This window comes from Bufo bufo, chromosome 1 (assembly GCF_905171765.1).
Source record: "Bufo bufo chromosome 1, aBufBuf1.1, whole genome shotgun sequence".
Lineage (NCBI taxonomy): Eukaryota > Metazoa > Chordata > Amphibia > Anura > Bufonidae > Bufo > Bufo bufo.
This window is the reverse complement of record NC_053389.1, coordinates 647,670,032-647,691,953: the sequence shown is the minus strand read 5'-3', so window position 1 is coordinate 647,691,953 and position 21,922 is coordinate 647,670,032.

Genomic DNA, 21,922 nt, shown 5'->3' with positions numbered 1-21,922 from the left:
TACATTAAAGTGTAAAAATTAAATGCCTTTTTTAAGCAAAGTCCTGTGCCAGCCGGTATGAGTGGTGGGCACTGGCAGTGGGCACACTACAGTCAGTGGAAGTCAGCCTGACACACACTGGCAGGCAACTAACCTTAGATTAAAGTGTAAAAATTAAGTGCCTATTTTTTAAGCAAAGTCCTGTGCCACTCGGTATGACAGGGGTGGGCACTGGCAGTGGGCACACTACAGTCAGTTGAAGTCGGCCTGACACACACTAGCAGCAGGCAAGCAGCTGAAATTACATTAAAGTGTAAAAATTAAATGCCTTTTTTAAGCAAAGTCCTGTGCCAGCCGGTATGAGTGGTGGGCACTGGCAGTGGGCACACTACAGTCAGTGGAAGTCAGCCTGACACACACTGGCAGGCAACTAACCTTAGATTAAAGTGTAAAAATTAAGTGCCTATTTTTTAAGCAAAGTCCTGTGCCACTCGGTATGACAGGGGTGGGCACTGGCAGTGGGCACACTACAGTCAGTTGAAGTCGGCCTGACACACACTAGCAGCAGGCAAGCAGCTGAAATTACATTAAAGTGTAAAAATTAAATGCCTTTTTTAAGCAAAGTCCTGTGCCAGCCGGTATGAGTGGTGGGCACTGGCAGTGGGCACACTACAGTCAGTGGAAGTCAGCCTGACACACACTGGCAGGCAACTAACCTTAGATTAAAGTGTAAAAATTAAGTGCCTATTTTTTAAGCAAAGTCCTGTGCCACTCGGGATGACAGGGGTGGGCACTGGCAGTGGGCACACTACAGTCAGTTGAAGTCGGCCTGACACACACTGGCAGGCAACTAACCTTAGATTAAAGTGTAAAAATTAAGTGCCTATTTTTTAAGCAAAGTCCTGTGCCACTCGGGATGACAGGGGTGGGCACTGGCAGTGGGCACACTACAGTCAGTTGAAGTCGGCCTGACACACACTGGCAGGCAACTAACCTTAGATTAAAGTGTAAAAATGAAGTGCCTTTTTTTTAAGCAAAGTCCTGTGCCACACGGGATGACAGGGGTGGGCACTGGCAGTGGGCACACTACAGTCAGTTGAAGTCGGCCTGACACACACTAGCAGCAGGCAAGCAGCTGAAATTACACTAAAGTGTAAAAATTAAATGCCTTTTTTATGCAAAGTCCTGTGCCAGCCGGTATGAGTGGTGGGCACTGGCAGTGGGCACACTACAGTCAGTGGAAGTCAGCCTGACACACACTGGCAGGCAACTAACCTTAGATTAAAGTGTAAAAATTAAGTGCCTTTTTTTAAGCAAAGTCCTGTGCCACACGGAATGACAGGGGTGAGCACTGGCAGTGGGCACACTACAGTCTGTGGGCCTGCAGCTCCTCACACACAGGCAGGCCAGGCAACTGCAATATGTATATAAAGGAAAAAAAAAAAGCAGACTAATGTTGCAGCCCTAAAAAGGGCTTTTTGGGGTTCTGTCAGGACGCTGTCCTTACAGCAGAGATCAGATGAGTCTTTCAGGACTGGAGTGGACACTGAATTCACTAGCCTAGCTATCGATTTCCCAATTAAATCAGCAGCAGTTACAGTCTCCCTCCTCTCACTAAGACTGCAGCTTCAGAATGAATCTAAAATGGATGCTGTGCAGGAGGTGGGAGGGTCTGGGAGGGAGGGTATGCTGCTGATTGGCTGGAATGTGTCTGCTGACTGTGAGGTACAGGGTCAAAGTTTGCTCAATGATGATGTATAGGGGGCGGACCGAACATCGCATGTGTTCGCCCGGCAGAGGCGAACGCGAACAAGCTATGTTCGCCGGGAACTGTTCGCCGTCGGATAGTTCGGGCCATCTCTACTTGGGAGTAAGAGGACCGACCAAGCTGCTTTTTCCATCTCCCGGTTCCTAAAATCAATTCATTTTGGTGTATCAGAGTTTGGTCTGTCACTGTGAAGGCAGTCGAAGGTACCCGGCCTAAATTTCTTTTCACAAAAGGCAATCCCTGATATGGGACGTAACAGGGATTAAACTGATGAGAATAGTACTACAGAAAATACCACTCATATCGGGTGTGAGAGTAAATTGCACGGCGCAAACGCTGTGACCGTGGCATGGATTCAAACAAAGGGGAAGGAGCCAGCATTTTTTTAACCATCTCCCCATTCTTAAAATCCATTTAATAAATGGACCCCAGATTGAGGACGTAACAGGGATTAAACTGATGAGAAGAGAACTACAGAAAATAACACTCATATCGGGTGTGAGAGTAAATTGCACGGCGCAGACGCAGTGACCATGGATTCAAACAAAGAGGAGGGAGCCAGCATTTTTTTAACCATCTCCCCGTTTGAAAAATCAATTCAATTCACCTTTCGGGGACCCTTGGTCTTGTACGTGGCTGGGTGGAGGAAGAAATCTTCAATGACATCAACGGGACATGGCTACCTTGGTATCCAACCTTGTGCAAATGGGGAGTTTGCGGTTGGGCAAATGGACTGTTTGCGGTGCATGAAAAGGGGAGTTTGGTCTGTCAATGTCTGTGAAGCGGGCGTAACCCTTACACTACCTGATTGATACAACATCATACCTGATCGTATACACACACTGGATGTTTTAAACCACGTTGTTCAAAAAAAAATTGGATTGTTAGGTGATTTATGCCCTTTATGGATTAAAACCCAACTCTGCGTCAACTATGTAATTTTCCATGGGAGTTTTGCCATGGATCCCCCTCCGGCATGCCACAGTCCAGGTGTTAGTCCCCTTGAAACAACTTTTCCATCACTACTGTGGCTAGAAAGAGTCCCTGTGGGTTTTAAAATTCGCCTGCCTATTGAAGTCAATGGCGGTTCGCCCGTTCACGAACATTTGCAAAAATTCGCGTTCGCCGTTCGCGAACGAAAAATTTTATGTTCGCGACATCTCTATTGGTGAAGCAATTCATTGTACGCTTGGCCCATTGTTGTGTGGTTCATACTTAAAATATATACTAAAAAGGACTGATACTGGACAGCTCTTTAGGCCTTTTAAAGGCCCCAGGCACTATTACCTATGAAGATCATTTTGCACTGTTCAGGATCAGGACAATTATCAAGTCTTTGTACGAATGTTGGGTCTTAATAATTGCCCCCCAAAAAACCTAACTCTTGCTGGACAGGTGATTGTATCTTTTATGTGGCACATAAAATCATCATTCGTAAATAGCACATCAAAAATCATTTACACAGAGCACATATACTTTTTTCTAGAAATGGACTCCAGTTTTCTGCACCATCCCCCTACTGGATTGGCTTTGGGACTTTTTTGTGACCATACCCACTTTCTCCAACTAGTTTTCAAAACTGAGTAAGCAGTGTAAAAATGCAAAAATTCACAAACAGTTTTCTGAAATGAACTCAAAAAGTCACAAAAGCTCTATTTTGAGATTTTTTGAAGACAAAATTCTGGAGTGCAGGGCTTTATAAAGTTGCCCCATAATTTCTAGAGTGCACAGCTTAGAGGGAATAGTAACCCCAGGCTGACATTATAAAACTGTAAGCTTTCTCGTCAACAGCTATGATAGGGTTTCTCCAGTTCTGTGCACCTCATGAACACTATCGATACAAGTACATTAGCATGTGGGAAGGGGTAATGATCACTCAGGGGACAGAAGTTGATGATGAGGTTAAAGATTATACAAGTACAGTGAAGACCTGCTCACCCCTGCTGTTGCTGCTTTATGGTTTAGTGCACGGACGCTGCTGTGGCTCAGCAGGATATACATCATTGGAAATAGTAGATCTGTCCAGCAGTTTCAGAAGGTATAAAATGCTTGTAAAATCTGTGATGAGAACACTTGTATAGACAGTAACAAAAATACTTACTTGTACTGAGAAGTGAATGTGCTCTTAGTCATAGCTAACATAGTTCAAGATAGTTTATTTAAATTATTAGGTTTGTTAACAAATTTCCTGACTACAATGTAAAAGTATATCGAGGTGAGGGCTAACTTATGCCACCTCATCCTACAGTTATGTCACCAAGATGACACAGGCATGCTACCTCCATCAGTAGATGGTAAATACAGCCAGGTTCCCACTGCAATGGCTGGGATCGAGATGGCTCCATTCTCAGCTATTCAACCCCTTAGATTGGGTGGTCAATAGTGTAAGCAATTTGACAGAAGGAGGGGCTCCCACTGTCACTTTGTTGGTTATTGATGGTTATTCTGGCAGCCATAGGCCTTTAGGTCTGTGAATTATAGAATAATTTGCATTTTTAACAATAAAAGAGTATTTAAAAAAATATATATATACAAAATCGGCAATGTTGTGTCTGTAAGAGCCCATCCTATAAAGTTGGCATGTTATTTAATCTACATATTGAATGCTATAAAAAAAGCAAATAAAACAATTCCAAAATTGCAGTTTTTTTTTGTCGTCTCCCAAAAACATATAAAAAGGCATCTAAAAGATGTACAGTATTTACCCCAAACTAGAACTAATAAAACCTATAGGAGAAAAAAAATCAAGGCTGCACACTGCTCTGTCGGTTGAAAAGTAAAGAAGTCAGGTCCTTAGAATATGGCAACACACAAAAATAAATTCTTTACAAAAAGGATTTTTTATACACAATTGGTGAAATATTGAAAATCTATATACAGTAAACTTGATATATCCATAATCATATTGACCAGCAAAATAAAGTTAGCATGTTATATGGTTAGTTTTCAAAAAATACATTAAAAGTAATCCTGGCTGTTTTGTTTATCCCTCCGATGTAAAAAAAAAAGGATAAAAAATGATAAAAAGGTCCCCCAAAATGATACCGATGAAAGCTACAGGTCCTTCTACAAAAAAGAAGTTGTCACAGAGCTCAAAACATAAAAAATAAGGTATCTACAGAATATGATGGCACAAAAAAAGAATTTTATAACAAAGTGATTTATTTAGCACAAAAGTAGTAAAACATAAAAATTACACAAATCTGGTGTCACCATAATCATATGAGTCTACAGAATAAATGTAACATGTAAATTGTACCACTTAGTGAACACTGTGAAAAATAAAAAATAAAAATTCCAGAATTGCTGGGCGATTATACAGTATATTCATATTGCCTCCTAAAAAAAAAAATCATTATGTAATACTAATGAATGCTACAGCTCGTCTTGCAAAAACAAGCCCTCAAAGAGAAAAAAATATTAGAAAAATTATAAAGTTAAAAAAAATATATACTGTACCTCTTGAAAGCGAAAAATGATAAAATTGCTTTGCTCTAAATGCCCAAAACAGGCTGTTCCTGAAGGGGTTAAGAACCAAGCAATGCTATCTTTACTGTGATACAACTTTGCCTAATTTGTGTTGCCCATTTCACATGAGATTTTTTTTATCGACATTTCACTCAGTAGTACCATCAATTAAGGTGAATCTCGACACTAAAGTAAAAATAAGATGAGGGATCTATATAGCTTCTATGCAATGCCACTTTACATTTTTACACAGTTGACATCTTGCAGACAGAAACAATGATCAAGGAATAACTCTACCAAATATATCTTTATGTGACTTGATATATTTCCTCTATTATTTACTCTTACCGTATAAGTCATATCTTTCTAGCTGTACTCTCAAAGATGTCTTATCCGTATGGATTCATTACCTTGCGCAGCAGGTTATAAAATGCCAAAGGTATGGCACTTAAAGTGTATACTAGACATATATTATGCAGTATATTTGGAAAGCATTAAGTTCACAGTTGCTTATGACTTCACGTTTCAGCACAGACACTCATCTACCATTCAAATCCCAATGCAGGGCGAATTCTCAGAAGGGTAGAGGTTTGCAAAAGTAGATTTTTATACCTCACTACCAACTAAAGTATTTCTTATTTTGACTTCTTTTATTTAACAAGTAGAGTGGTAATAAGAAAGTTTAGGAGAATATAAATTCTGCATGTTAGAATAAGCTCATGGATCATTGATTGCAATAATGGATTAATATATGAACAAATTAAAAGGGAAGTTATTGAGGGGTGGGTGAACACAATGTCAACTTTTTTCCTGACCTTAATCAAATCAATTGTTTTCTTTTACTAGTTCTTCAATAGGCGGTGTTCTCATACTGATGTTACAGTAAATAGGAAAAAGCAAGAAGAAAGGTGTTGAAACTCATTCCTTTTCTCAGTTTAAGGCCTCTTTCACACGGCCGTTTTTTTTTCCCGTTTTGCGGGCCGTTTTTTGCGGTCCGTATACGGTCCGTATACGAAACCATTCATTTCAATGGTTCCGCAAAAAAAACGGAATGTGTTCCGTATGCATTCCGTTTCCGTATTTCCGTTTTTCCGTTCCGTTTAAAGATAGAACATGTCCTACATTTGGCCGCAAATCACGTTCCGTTGCTCCATTAAAGTCTATGGGTCCGCAAAAAAACGGAATGCATACGGAAATGCATCCGTATGTCTTCCGTATCCGTTCCATTTTTTGCGGAACCATCTATTGAAAATGTTATGCCCAGCCCAATTTTTTCTATGAAATTACTGTATACTATATATGCCATACGGAAAAACGGAACGGAAAAACGGAACGGAAACGGAAACAAAAAACGGAACAACGGATCCGTTTAAAACGGACCGCAAAACACTGAAAAAGCCATACGGTCGTGTGAAAGAGGCCTAAGCTGGAGTCAAGGATGAAGTTACCTACAGCCTGTAGAAAGGTGGTCCTGTAGGAAGAGCATCTGTTGAAGGCATATGAGTACAGGGAATTGTGTTTATACAGATGTCAATGTGGGATATTTACATGTTAAGAATTCACAGTACAATAGGAATAAGAGGAGGACATCCAGGGAGAAATAATGGAAAACCTGCACAAAAAGCTCAGATCAAAGATCATACTGTTCTACATTATTCTGTAAAAGCAGATAAGACATTTCAAGCAAGACTTTAAGAGAACCTATCACATTGAATATGCCCTCCAATATGCCAGCTGCATGTTATAGAGCAGGAGGAGTCAAGCAGACTGATATATAGTTTTGTAGGAAAAGATTCAGTATATTTGTAATTGACTGATTGAAATCCCTGCTCTTTCTATGCATAGGAGTCCAGTGGGTGGTCTAGTAAGCATAGGTCGTTTACAATTTCTCTGAGCATTGCATAGTCTGACCCTGGGTTGAATTTTTGGGGATGCCGACACTCCTATGAAATTTGTAAGCTGTCTTGAATGTTCTCACTTGTGAATCGCCGTTCTCACTATACAAGGATGGACTTTAAACTGTTTTGAAATGGTCTTATAACGATTCCCAGATTGATGAGCAGCAACAATTGCTTCTCTAAAGCGATCACCGATGTCTTTCCTCCTTGGCATTGTGTTCCTACAGTCCTGAATAGAGTTGAGCGAACACCTGGATGTTCGGGTTCGACGAGTTCGGCCGAACTTTCTAAAAATGTTCGGGTTCGGGATCCGAACTCGACCCGAACTTCATCCCGAACCCGAACCCCATAGAAGTCAATGGGGACCCGAACTTTTGGGCACTAAAAAGGCTGTAAAACACACCCGGAAAGGGCTAGAGGGCTGCAAAAGGCAGCAAAATGTAGTTAAATCCCCTGCAAACAAATGTAGATAGGGAAATGATGAGTTAACATAAAATAAATAAAAATTAAACAATATTAATTGGAGTGAGGTCCCATAGCACAGAATCAGGCTTCAAGTCACCCACCAATGGAGAAGGTCACTTACTATTATTTTGACCACAGCACCCAGACAAAGGAGAGAGGTCCCACAGCAGAGAACCAGGCATCATATCACCCACCACAGGAGTAGGCCACCATTTAGTTACTTTGACCCCTACACCCAGACGGAGGAGAGAGGTTACACAGCAGAGAATCAGGCATTTAGATCACCCACCACAGGAGTAGGCCACCATTGAATCAGACCCCGGCAACCATGTCAGATGGCACAAGCATAAGCTTTATATCAATCAGCACAGGAGAAGGCGACTTTGACAGACTTTGACCCCTACACCCGGACGGAGGAGAGAGGTTTCAAAGCAGAGAATCAGGCATTTAGATCACCCACCACAGGAGTAGGCCCCAATTTAATGGGACCCCGGCAACCATGTCAGATGGCACAACCATCAGCTTCATATCAATCAGCACAGGAGAAGGCGACTTTGAAAGACTTTGACCCCTACACCCAGATGGAGGAGAGAGGTTTCACAGCAGAGAATCAGGCATCATATCAACCACCACAGGAGAAGCCACCATTTAGTTACTTTGACCCCTGCACCCAGGAAGAGGAGAGAGGCACCACAGCACATATTCTGGCATCATATCAGCCACCACAGGAGAAGCCACCATTGAGTTACTTTGACCCCCGCACCCAGGAAGAGGAGAGAGGCACCACAGCACATATTCTGGCATCATATCAGCCACCACAGGAGAAGCCACCATTGAGTTACTTTGACCCCCGCACCCAGGAAGAGGAGAGAGGCACCACAGCACATATTCTGGCATCATATCAGCCACCACAGGAGAAGCCACCATTTAGTTACTTTGACCCCTTCACCCAAACAGAGGAGAGAGGTTCCACATCAGAGAATCAGGCATCATATCAACCACCACAGGAGTAGGCCACAATTTAGTTTATTTGACCCCTGCACCCAGGAAGAGGAGAGAGGCCCCACAGCACATATTCTGGCATCATATCACACACCACAGGAGAAGGCCTCTTTCAGTGATTTAGGCCTTTGGACCCAGACAGAGGAGAGAGGTCAGAGATTAGCTTCATATCCCCCAGCACAGCAGAAGACCGCTTTATTTGACTTAGGCCTCAGCACCCAGACAGAAGACAGAGGTAGCATGGCAGAGGTTATGGCTTCATGTCACCCGTTAGTTTAACCGGCCACTTTCATCTGGTTAGGCCCCGGCGCCCAGACAGAGAAGAGTTTCATTCAACTGTGGGTTTCATAAAATTTGTATCAAATAAAGAAGTGGCCCGTAGCACAACAAGACATGTTTTAGGCAGTTAATAAGGACTACTCTGCACAAGGGAGGGACAGGTCCTGTGGGATCCATGCCTGGTTCATCTTTATGAAGGTCAGCTTGTCCACGTTGGCTGTGGACAGGCGGCTGCGCTTGTCAGTAATGACGCCCCCTGCCGTGCTGAATACGCGTTCAGATAAAACGCTGGCCGCCGGGCAGGAAAGCACCTCCAAGGCATAACATGCTAACTCTGGCCACGTGGACAATTTCGAAACCCAGTAGTTGAATGGGGCCGAACCATCCGTCAGGATGTGGAGGGGTGTGCAGACATACTGTTCAACCATGTTAGTGAAATGCTGCCTCCTGCTAACACGTTCCGTATCAGGTGTCGGTGCAGATAGCTGTGGCGTGGAGACAAAACTTTTCCACATTTCTGCCATGCTAACCCTGCCCTCAGATGAGCTGGCCGTGACACAGCTGCGTTGGCGACCTCTTGCCACTCCTCTGCCTTCACCTTCCACCTGTTCCCCTGTGACATGTGGGAATGCTCTCAAGAGCGCCTCTATCAGCGTGCGCTTGTACTCGCGCATCTTACGGTCGCGCTCCAGTTCAGGAATTAAAGTGGGCACATTGTCTTTATACCGGGGATCCAGCAGGGTGGCCACCCAGTAGTCTGCACACATTAAAACGTGGGCAACTCTGCTGTCGTTGCGCAGGCATTGGAGCATATATTCGCTCATGTGGGCCAGGCTACCCATGGGTAAGGACAAGCTGTCCTCTGTGGGAGGCGTATCGTCATCGTCCACCGTATCCCCCCAGCCACGCACCAGTGATGGGCCTGGGCTGCCACCCCGCTGTGAACTTGCGTCATCCTCGTCCCCCTCCACCTCCTCATCCTCCTCGTCCTCCAGTACAGTGCCTTGGCTGGCGACTTGTGAACCTGTCCTCTGCTGCTTAAACAAACCTCCCTCTGAGCCACTTCGAACAGACTGGCCCGAAAGTGTTAGAAACGAGCCCTCATCCTCCTCCTCCTCCTCCACCTGGGCCACCTCCTCTAACATCATTGCCCTAAGTGTTTTCTCAAGGAGACATAGAAGTGGTATTGTAACGCTGATAACAGTGTCATCGCCACTGGCCATGTTGGTGGAGTACTCGAAACAGCGCAGCAGGGCACACAGGTCTCGCATGGAGGCCCAATCATTGGTGGTGAAGTGGTGCTGTTCGGCAGTACGACTGACGCGAGCGTGCTGCAGCTGAAACTCCACTATGGCCTGCTGCTGCTCGCACAGTCTCTCCAGCATGTGCAAGGTGGAGTTCCACCGGGTGGGCACGTCGCATATGAGGTGGTGAGCGGGAAGGCCGAAGTTCCGCTGTAGCGCAGACAGGCGAGCAGCGGCAGGATGTGAACGGCGGAAGCGCGCACAGACGGCCCGCACTTTATGCAGCAGCTCTGACATGTTGGGGTAGTGGTGAATGAACCTCTGCACCACCAAGTTCAGCACATGCGCCAGGCAAGGGATGTGCGTCAAACCGGCTAGTCCCAGAGCTGCCACGAGATTTCGCCCATTATCGCATACCACCAGGCCTGGCTTGAGGCCCACCGGCAGAAACCACTCGTCGGTCTGTTGTTCAATACCCCGCCACAACTCCTTTGCGCTGTGGGGCCTGTCCCCCAAACATATGAGTTTCAGAATGGCCTGCTGACGTTTACCCCGGGCTGTGCTGAAGTTGGTGGTGAAGGTGTGTGGCTGACCGGATGAGCTGGTGGAAGCAGTGGAGGAGGAAGCCGAGTAGGAGGAGGAGGCTACAGGAGGCAGAGAATGATGCCCTGCGATCCTAGGGGGCGGAAGGACGTGCGCCAAGGAACTGTCCGCCGGGGGCCCAGCCGCCACTACATTCATCCAGTGTGCAGTTAGTGAGATATAGCGTCCCTGGCCGTGCTTACTGGTCCACGTATCTGTGGTTAGGTGGACCTTGCCACAAATGGCGTTGCGCAGTGCACACTTGATTTTATCGGACACTTGCATGTGCAGGGAAGGCACGGCTGTCTTGGAGAAGTAGTGGCGGCTGGGAACCACATACTGCGGGACAGCCATGGCCATCAGCTGTTTGAAGCTGTCTGTGTCCACCAGCCGGAATGACAGCATTTCAAAGGCCAGCAGTTTAGAAATGCTGGCGTTCAGGCCAAGGGCTCGAGGGTGACTCGGGGGGAATTTGCGCTTCCTCTCTAAGGTTTGAGATATTGAGAGCTGAACGCTGCTGTGTGATATAGTGGAGACGCTAGTTGACGGTGGCGGTGGTGGTGGTGTCGGTGGCACATCCTCTGTTTGCTGCTCGGCAGGTGGCAACATTCCTCTCGAGGCGGAAGCCGAGGCAGCAGCGGTAGAGGGAGCAGGGGGAGCCTCAGCGAGTGCCTGGTTTTTAAGGTGTGTACCCCACTGCAGTTCATGCTTTGCATGTAGATGCCTGGTCATGCAGGTTGTGCTGAGGTTCAGAACGTTAATGCCTCGCCTCAGGCTCTGATGGCAGAGCGTGCAAGTCACTCGGGTCTTGTCGGTAGGACATTGTTTAAAGAAGTGCCATGCCAGGGAACTCTTTGAAGCTGCCTTTGTGGGGCTAGGTCCCTGTTGGCGATGTCCAGTAGCAGGCGAACTCTGGGGGCGGCGGCTCGTCTGCTTTGGCCCCCTGCTCCCTCTTTGGCTTCGCTGTTGTCTCGGTCTCACCACTACCTCTTCCTCTGAACTGTGAAAGTCATCGCCACGACCTTCAGTCCATGTGGGGTCTAAGACCTCATCGTCCTCTGCATCGTCTTCCACCCAGTCTCCCTCCCTGACCTCCTCCTGTTCAGTCTGCACACTGCAAAAAGACGCGGCAGTGGGCACCTGTGTTTCGTCATCATCAGAGAGTCGGTGACTCTGCTGTGGTGGTATTCCCATGTCCTCTTCATCTGGAGACATAAGTGGTTGTGCGTCAGTGCATGGTATGTCTTCCTCCACTGGGGAAGGGCTAGGTGGACGCCCCTGGGAAACCCTGGAAGCAGAGTCTTCAAACAGAAGAAGAGACTGCTGCATAACTTGTGGCTCAGACCATTTCCCTGATATGCTTGGGGGTGATGTGACAGACTGATGGGCTTGGTTTTCAGGTGCCACCTGTGCGCTTTCCGCAGAAGACTGGGTGGAAGACCATGTGGTGAACGTGCTGGAAGCACTGTCGGCCACCCAATCGATTAATGCCTGTACCTGCTCAGGCCTTACCATCCTAAGAGCGGCATTGGGCCCCACGAGATATTGCGGTACATTCTGCCGGCTAGTTGAGGGAGTTCGTTCCCTACTGTGTGCGCCTGGGGCCGAACGGCCACGTCCTCTACCAGCAACAGAGGCTCCACGGACACCACCACGACCGCGTCCTCGTCCCTTAATAGTATTTTTCTTCATTGTTGCGATTCAACTCGCACCACAATGAAATATATTATTTTTTATAAGCAAAATCCCCTCACTGGAATACTTTCAGTCTTTTGACTGTATGGATTACAGATGGAATGACTGTTATATGTGAGTACCGCTTTCTTTGACAGATTCTAGTATGGGTACATATATGTTTTCCCAACCCCAGCACATTAGTTTGCTAATTCCAGATGTATGAAACGCAGGCCTAACTGTATCTAGTATATTGAACGCCAGATAAACTAACTTGGCCTTTTTTAAATAAAAAAAAAATTCCCTCACTGGAATACTTTCAGTCTTTTGACTGTATGGATTACAGATGGAATGACTGTTATATGTGAGTACCGCTTTCTTTGACAGATTCTAGTATGGGTACATATATGTTTTCCCAACCCCAGCACATTCGTTTGCTAATTCCAGATGTATGAAACGCAGGCCTAACTGTATCTAGTATATTGAACGCCAGATAAACTAACTTGGCCTTTTTTAAATAAAAAAAAAATTCCCTCACTGGAATACTTTCAGTCTTTTGACTGTATGGATTACAGATGGAATGACTGTTATATGTGAGTACCGCTTTCTTTGACAGATTCTAGTATGGGTACATATATGTTTTCCCAACCCCAGCACATTAGTTTGCTAATTCCAGATGTATGAAACGCAGGCCTAACTGTATCTAGTATATTGAACGCCAGATAAACTAACTTGTCCTTTTTTAAATAAAAAAAAAATTCCCTCACTGGAATACTTTCAGTCTTTTGACTGTATGGATTACAGATGGAATGACTGTTATATGTGAGTACCGCTTTCTTTGACAGATTCTAGTATGGGTACATATATGTTTTCCCAACCCCAGCACATTAGTTTGCTAATTCCAGATGTATGAAACACAGGCCTAACTGTATCTAGTATATTGAACGCCAGATAAACTAACTTGGCCTTTTTTAAATAAAAAAAATCCCCTCACTGGAATACTTTCAGTCTTTTGACTGTATGGATTACAGATGGAATGACTGTTATATGTGAGTACCGCTTTCTTTGACAGATTCTAGTATGGGTACATATATGTTTTCCCAACCCCAGCACATTAGTTTGCTAATTCCAGATGTATGAAACGCAGGCCTAACTGTATCTAGTATATTGAACGCCAGATAAACTAACTTGGCCTTTTTTAAATAAAAAAAATCCCCTCACTGGAATACTTTCAGTCTTTTGACTGTATGGATTACAGATGGAATGACTGTTATATGTGAGTACCGCTTTCTTTGACAGATTCTAGTATGGGTACATATATGTTTTCCCAACCCCAGCACATTAGTTTGCTAATTCCAGATGTATGAAACACAGGCCTAACTGTATCTAGTATATTGAACGCCAGATAAACTAACTTGGCCTTTTTTAAATAAAAAAAATCCCCTCACTGGAATACTTTCAGTCTTTTGACTGTATGGATTACAGATGGAATGACTGTTATATGTGAGTACCGCTTTCTTTGACAGATTCTAGTATGGGTACATATATGTTTTCCCAACCCCAGCACATTAGTTTGCTAATTCCAGATGTATGAAACGCAGGCCTAACTGTATCTAGTATATTGAACGCCAGATAAACTAACTTGGCCTTTTTTAAATAAAAAAAATCCCCTCACTGGAATACTTTCAGTCTTTTGACTGTATGGATTACAGATGGAATGACTGTTATATGTGAGTACCGCTTTCTTTGACCAATTCTAGTATGGGTACATATATGTTTTCCCAACCCCAGCACATTAGTTTGCTAATTCCAGATGTATGAAACGCAGGCCTAACTGTATCTAGTATATTGAACGCCAGATAAACTAACTTGGCCTTTTTTAAATAAAAAAAATCCCCTCACTGGAATACTTTCAGTCTTTTGACTGTATGGATTACAGATGGAATGACTGTTATATGTGAGTACCGCTTTCTTTGACAGATTCTAGTATGGGTACATATATGTTTTCCCAACCCCAGCACATTAGTTTGCTAATTCCAGATGTATGAAACGCAGGCCTAACTGTATCTAGTATATTGAACGCCAGATAAACTAACTTGGCCTTTTTTAAATAAAAAAAATCCCCTCACTGGAATACTTTCAGTCTTTTGACTGTATGGATTACAGATGGAATGACTGTTATATGTGAGTACCGCTTTCTTTGACAGATTCTAGTATGGGTACATATATGTTTTCCCAACCCCAGCACATTAGTTTGCTAATTCCAGATGTATGAAACGCAGGCCTAACTGTATCTAGTATATTGAACGCCAGATAAACTAACTTGGCCTTTTTTAAATAAAAAAAATCCCCTCACTGGAATACTTTCAGTCTTTTGACTGTATGGATTACAGATGGAATGACTGTTATATGTGAGTACCGCTTTCTTTGACAGATTCTAGTATGGGTACATATATGTTTTCCCAACCCCAGCACATTAGTTTGCTAATTCCAGATGTATGAAACGCAGGCCTAACTGTATCTAGTATATTGAACGCCAGATAAACTAACTTGGCCTTTTTTAAATAAAAAAAATCCCCTCACTGGAATACTTTCAGTCTTTTGACTGTATGGATTACAGATGGAATGACTGTTATATGTGAGTACCGCTTTCTTTGACAGATTCTAGTATGGGTACATATATGTTTTCCCAACCCCAGCACATTAGTTTGCTAATTCCAGATGTATGAAACGCAGGCCTAACTGTATCTAGTATATTGAACGCCAGATAAACTAACTTGGCCTTTTTTAAATAAAAAAAAAATTCCCTCACTGGAATACTTTATGGCTTTTCACTGTATGGATTACAGGTGGACTGGTATTAGTAGGGGTGACACAAGCACACCCAAGTCCCTGATGTAGGATTTCTATGGCACAGACCACTATTACAAGTGATTAATGGACGTTGGGAGAGATTGTGCTGCAGCACTAGTCCCAAGATGGCCGCCGCCTATCAGCCCAGTAACATGTGCCACAAAATGGTCTGCACAACCTTTAAAAAAAATAGCCTTGGACTGTGCTGCTAAATCGCTATTGGTCTGAATCCCAGGTGTAGATGTCTGACTTGTTTGGAGCTTTGGAATGCACACTGTGGCAGCTTCTGCTGCAGCACTACAAGTCGCAAAATGGCGGCCGGCGGTCAGCCCAGGTACATGTGGATGGAAAAATCACTCTGGCCACTCTAAAAATAGCCAATCCCTATCAAAAAAGCAGCTCAGCTGCAGTTGTTCAGATGAATCACAGGTGGAGGAGAGAAATTTGCTTCCAGTTATTCAATTATCCCTGCCTATTCTCGCCCTAGCATCAGCTGCGTCTATCCCTGTTCTATTCACATCGGGAGTGAGCACGTCCCGACGTGCGCACAAGCTTATAAAGAGGCTGAGTCACATGCTGCACTTGGCCAATCACAGCCTTGCCAATAGTAGGCATGGCTGCGATGGCATCTTAGGGCAAGTAGTATGATGCATGTTGATTGGCTGCTTTGCAGCCTTTCAAAATGCGCCAAAATACATGCCGAACGACGAACCCGAACCCGAACTTTTACGAAAAAGTTCGGGTTCGGGTCCGTGTCACGAACACCCCAAAATTCGGTACGGACCCGAACTATGCTCGAACTGTTCGCTCAACACTAGTCCTGAATGCTCCAGACCAGCAACCTGCCAAAACGTCTCCTTTTATGGAGGTGGTCACACTTCATGATGTTCAATTAATCAAGGCATTTGTTTAGCAGCACCTGGCTGCTTCCTACCCTCTGAATTCATATGAAAGCAGTAAGTGCACACTTTTTTCACAGCCTCTGCATTGTGGCCTAGTTTTTGTTAAATAAATAGTAAACAATCTGTCATGGGTTGTTCATCTGAGGTATCTACCTAATTTTTAGGCCTTGTAAGGGCCGGATGCTTTTCTTTATTTTTTCTGTGGACTCCACAGAGGACACATAGTCTTTGCTCATTGCTCAAAGTAACTGTTTACCTCTATAAAAATTACATTTGTTATTGTAATAACAAAAAGCCATTTAATACCATGGAAAACCCAAGTCTAAGGAAGGAGTTCATTGCTTCAGCTGGAAATGTATTATGGTCTGATTCATTATAATTTCTTTTAGGACATTTTTGAGTTTTATGTACAGTCAGACCATTCTATTTATGCTTAGCACAGATGTTTTATTTGTAGTTTCCATGGTTTCTAGTTTCTGGCTCCAACTTTTTATTTTTCATTCATTGTAAAGTGTGATACTGAAGACATTTTTTATATATTCTTAGGGTACTTTCACACTTGTTGCAGTGTGATCCGGCAAGCAGTTCCGTTTTTCAGAACTGCCTGCCGGATCGCCAATCTGGATGTGACTGAAAGCATTTGTGAGACGGATCCGGATGCGGATCCGTCTCACAAATGCATTGCAAGAACAGATCCGTCTCTCCGCTTGTCATGCGGATAGACGGATCCGTCTTGTATTTTTTTTCACAGTTTTCCCAGTCTGCGCATGCGGATCCGTCCTTCAGGTGTTTCTTAATGCCGGATCCGGCACTAATACATGTCAATGTAAATTAATGCCGGAGCTGGCATTCTGGCAACTGATCAGGCATTTTGGACGGAGATAATACCGCAGCATGCTGCAGTTTTATCTTTTGCCTGATCAGTCAAAATGACTGAACTGTAGAAATCCTGATGCATCCTGAACGGATTACTCTCCATTGAGAATGCATTAGGATAAAACTGATCAGTTCTTTTCTGGTATTGAGCCCCTAGGACAGAACTCAATGCCGGAAAAGAAAAACGCTAGTGTGAAAGTACCCTTTTAATTATTTAAAATGTTAAATATTTAGCTTTAGGAAAGTAATAAAATTTTTTTTTTTATCTGCCTGCCTCATTTCCCAGGAGATTTGTGTGTTGTGTTATACAGTCTATATGCAACAATTTGACTGTGACAGCAAAAGCTTTCTCAACCTCAATATATTGAGGAACTCTATTGATGTAACATTGATTTTGTAGGCTAGTAAATAATATTGAGATTTCATTTTTTAGTTATTAATCAGTTGTCTATAGATTTAGGGGGTCATTTATTAACCTTAAATACTCCTAAATTAGGTGTATTTCAGGTGCAGACTGTGGTGCATCACCGCAATCTGAGATTTTCCCCCGCTCACTCCAGGTCTTAAAAAGTGGATGTGGCATGGGCGGGAAAGGGGACAGGCAGGTAGGCCTGTCTCACTCATCATTTTCTATGCCTGGTTTAGGCATAGAAAATGGTCTAAATGTAAGCCAGCACGAAAGCTGTCTTACATTTAGAAGCGGTGCTGGATGCGTCTAAAACGTAAAAAGTTTTAAATTAATACTTAGCAGACTTAGCAATGTAGATCAAGCACCAGCTACAGATGTTCTGTATTTCTGCCAGGCAATGATCCTAACATAGCATACCCAGTGTCGGACTGGGCTGCCTAGGGCCCACTAGTAAAATTTATTTTGGAAGCCCACAGTACGGATACATTCAAATATAATAAATAATCTAACAAGATTTTTATGTGAACATCGGCTGGTGGAGGAGCTGTACACTGAATATGTGTATGTAGTGCAGCAAGTCTAATGTTATGTGTCAAGTGTGCAGAGGGTGGGGAGCTAGGGGCCCACCGGGGGATTCCCCTGTACCCCTGTGGGCCAGTCCGAGCCTGAGCATACCCCTAAAAACATTTGTTCCTAAAATACATGTATTTCAGGTACTCAATCTGGGATAAAAAAAAAATATGTCCTAGATTTAGTATATGTGCCAAATAAATTGTGTAAAAAGTGTCACAATTTGGTGTAATTTGGTGCTTATTTTTTCAACATGCTCAATTTGAGGATAGGGCATAGTTAAAAGGGAGGAGCTTCAAGAGAAAGGGGCATAGCCTAATACTAGCTTTTTGTGCCATAATTGTGCCACAATTCTGACTTACAATCTGTTTCAAAGGATTCCAACCAAAAGTTGGCAGAGAGTCAGAGAAAAGCGTCTATTCCTGCACCAGATTTATCATCCAGCCTGAGCTCCTGGGATAAATCTGGTGCAGATCTAGACAGCCGGTCTAAGCTTACACCGTTGTTAGGATTAGCAGATCTGGGCCATTGTGTGTATTCTTCAATTAAAACAAGGAAATGATTGCAATGTCCAGAAAAGATTAATTCTACACGTGCTAAGTCACATATGTATAAAATATTATGTTAACATTGAGGAGTAATTATTGTCCCTGGTAATATGGAAGAGCCCTTTTCCACAACAGACCATCAGAATTATCATATGATTTGTTCACCTTTATAGCATAATTATGGTGCATATCTGCCAAAAATGAGTCATTGAGGTATAGGAGGTAGAATATTACAATAAGAGGCAGAAGCATATGAAGCCGTCAAAAATCCTGTTACAAGTTGCAACAACTATGACAGCTTTTAGTAAACACTTCCACATGTACCTGTCAGGAAGAAATACACTTGGCATACATATCAATTACATGATAACTGAAATGTCACAAAATAAATTATGCAATCTTACAATGTTAGCTTGCAACATTCCACTCTTTATCAAAAGCCTTCAATACTGTGTCTATTTTAGACATTCTACCTCTACACTGTAGGCAATCTCTGTCCTACTGTAGCATTAGCTGGACTAAATATCTTTGCATGGACTGCATAAGGTGATCTGCAGTCTTTAAAGGGACTGTCCTACAAAAAATATTCTACAGTTTTTAAACCAGCACCTTGATATGAATATCTTTTGTAATTGCATGTAATTAAAGAATAAGGATTTATTCAATAAAATGTATCTGTATAGCACCACCTGCTGCTTGCTCTTTTTCTAATTTATCTGCCCTGCTCACTGAGATGCAAGCATATGCTCAGTTCCATTGTTTAACTGCCACCAGCTGCAGCAAAAAGGACACATCCCCTAAAGAAAGGAGACACTAAGCTGACAACTTGAAATAAATCTAGCAGAGCAATAGGAGCAACGAATGAGGAGCCCTCTGGATCCATGTGAGGTATAGGGCTGGTTCTAGCTTTGTTGGAAGACGTTGTCACGTACACTAGATCTTTTTTTTTTCATTATTCATAAGAAAAATGATGGCCAGTCCCTAAGTAAATATGACTTGGGTGCATGCACCATTTCTTATAACGTCTAATCCAAAATCCTTCATATGTACCACATAAAATGTGCAACAAAAATAACAAGATGATCATTATAGAAGCTCATAAATAGTGGAGCAGACCATATTTTTATACTCCACATGATTTTGGCAGCAGAGAACAGAAGGCATGTAGACCTAAGTAATTGTTCAGCCAAGTATCGGGTGCCTAATTGTCAGTGATAAGATTTATTGCACACTTCCTACTCCGATTACTACATTTTCTGCACAAAAGCAGAATACATAAAGCTGAAAAGCAACATGTCTTTGTAAGGAACCTCTGCTTCTTGCACTGACATCTAGTGGTCAACATAAAAATGGCTGCATTCTTTTGTAACAGTGGGGAACAATTCTAACCCCAAATAATCAAATATGATAGGGCCTTTAAAAATAAAGCCAATTGAAATACAGATAAAATCTAGTCATACATATGTGAATACATTTGAAAGATGAAACAATCAAAAATTCCAAATGTTGCCCGAGCCAATTATTTGTTTATTTTTTAATTGGACTGTATTGTACATAAGCATGATGATTTACATCTAAATATAATGGTTGAACATTTACATTTTCTGTTGGCTACAGCTAGTGTTTAATTGTAGCGTCTCTTCACCACTCCCAGCATTTATCAATTCTGACTGTGTTGACTTATTCAATTCTGGCTTCCAACAAGTTACTCACTGATGTGGCTTCCAGGATGAGAATGAGAATCTGCCCCCTCTGCTTGCTACTATGCTGATCTTTGATGTCAGGAACCTCTTGTCTCATTATATTTGAATGTTCTGTAACCTAAGTGGTTGATATTGAGTCATCATGTTGTTTTCTGGTGTTACATGAGCAGGGGTGGTTAGTGTAGGCAATTGGTGACTCTTTCTGTATGGATATATGAATATTGGATTTAAGAGGTTATCAGTGATAAATTCCATAATATGCTAAATCTGTTTTTGTGATTACTGTTTCAAACAATCCAGATTACATAATTGTTTATTGTTCAATAGAAGTTGCATTTTCATGATATATAGTCTACAACTGACTAAACTAGATGGAACTGCAGTTTGTACCAAGAACTGGCTTTATATTTGAGTCTAAGGGCCCCAAATGGGGGTCCATACCGTGTGGACACTGTACAACATGTAGGGCCATAGTCAAAACCAACACGTTTGAGGATTCCTCTAATAGAGTGAGTTACAATATTGTACACTTCATTAATTGTAGTACCACAGGCGTCATATATCATGCCACATGTCCATGTGGCTTGATATATATCGGTATGATGACCCGTGAACTACGGATTCGCATACAGGAACATCAGAAAGACATCCGGGCGGCAGCCAAGATAAGGGATGAAGATAGGGACAAACTTTTAAAGCTAAAACCCATTGCCAGACATTTCCGCCAGAAACATAACAACTGCTGGCAGGATTTAAAATTCAGGGGGATAGACAAGATCTCCCTGGGTGCGCGAGATGGAAATCTGTTCAGACGGTTGGAGCAGATAGAAAGCAAGTGGATTGTAAAATTGAATACGCAAGTGCCACATGGCTTAAATGACAAGATTCCATTTGCCTCGTTTCTGTAGGTTGCAGCATCATCCTTGAATTGTGGTGTTTTAAACAGTTTAACCAATAAAGACTTATTGTATTTTAGTATTTCCCAGCCGGAGTAGTATGGTTATGGTCTTTTGATAGTTACTAATGTGCTTTATTTTTATCTTAATATGTAGGATACATGCTCAATTGGGTTATGGAACATGAATATTGGAAGTTCATTCTCCTCATGAGACTATCATCAATATCAGCCCTGTGTGGGACTCGTGATAGACCTAATAATATTAATTAATTTATGTAATCACACATTTCTCTGGGTATAACACACATTTGCCTTCTTTGATATTTGCTATCACTTATTTGTTTTATATATATTTTGTATATAATTTTTTTTATTTTTCTCACTTGCATTTTTGCTTTATTTTTACACATTTGAATTGTGCTGGACTTTTACCATGTGTTCAGCATAATGGCACACCAACTGGTGGAGGTGTGAATTCACTGTTTAACAATGTATTGTCATTTCAAGAAGAACAAAATAATTCTTTGATATAATAGATTTCACTACATACACATATATATACATATGATAATTTGTTGAGTCTTATGGTCACAAAGTTTTTTATGAATTATTTTTTTCTCTTATATATACTATGTATACTTATTGTAGTTACACAATACTTGTGTGGTATTGCTATCACTTATTATTTGTAGATTTTTATGATCACTAAAGTCCTTTATGTAAAGAAAGTATATTCTTTTATATATAATGTATATATTCACTGTTATCATATGCACAGTCTGTATTTGATGATATGCTGTGGAG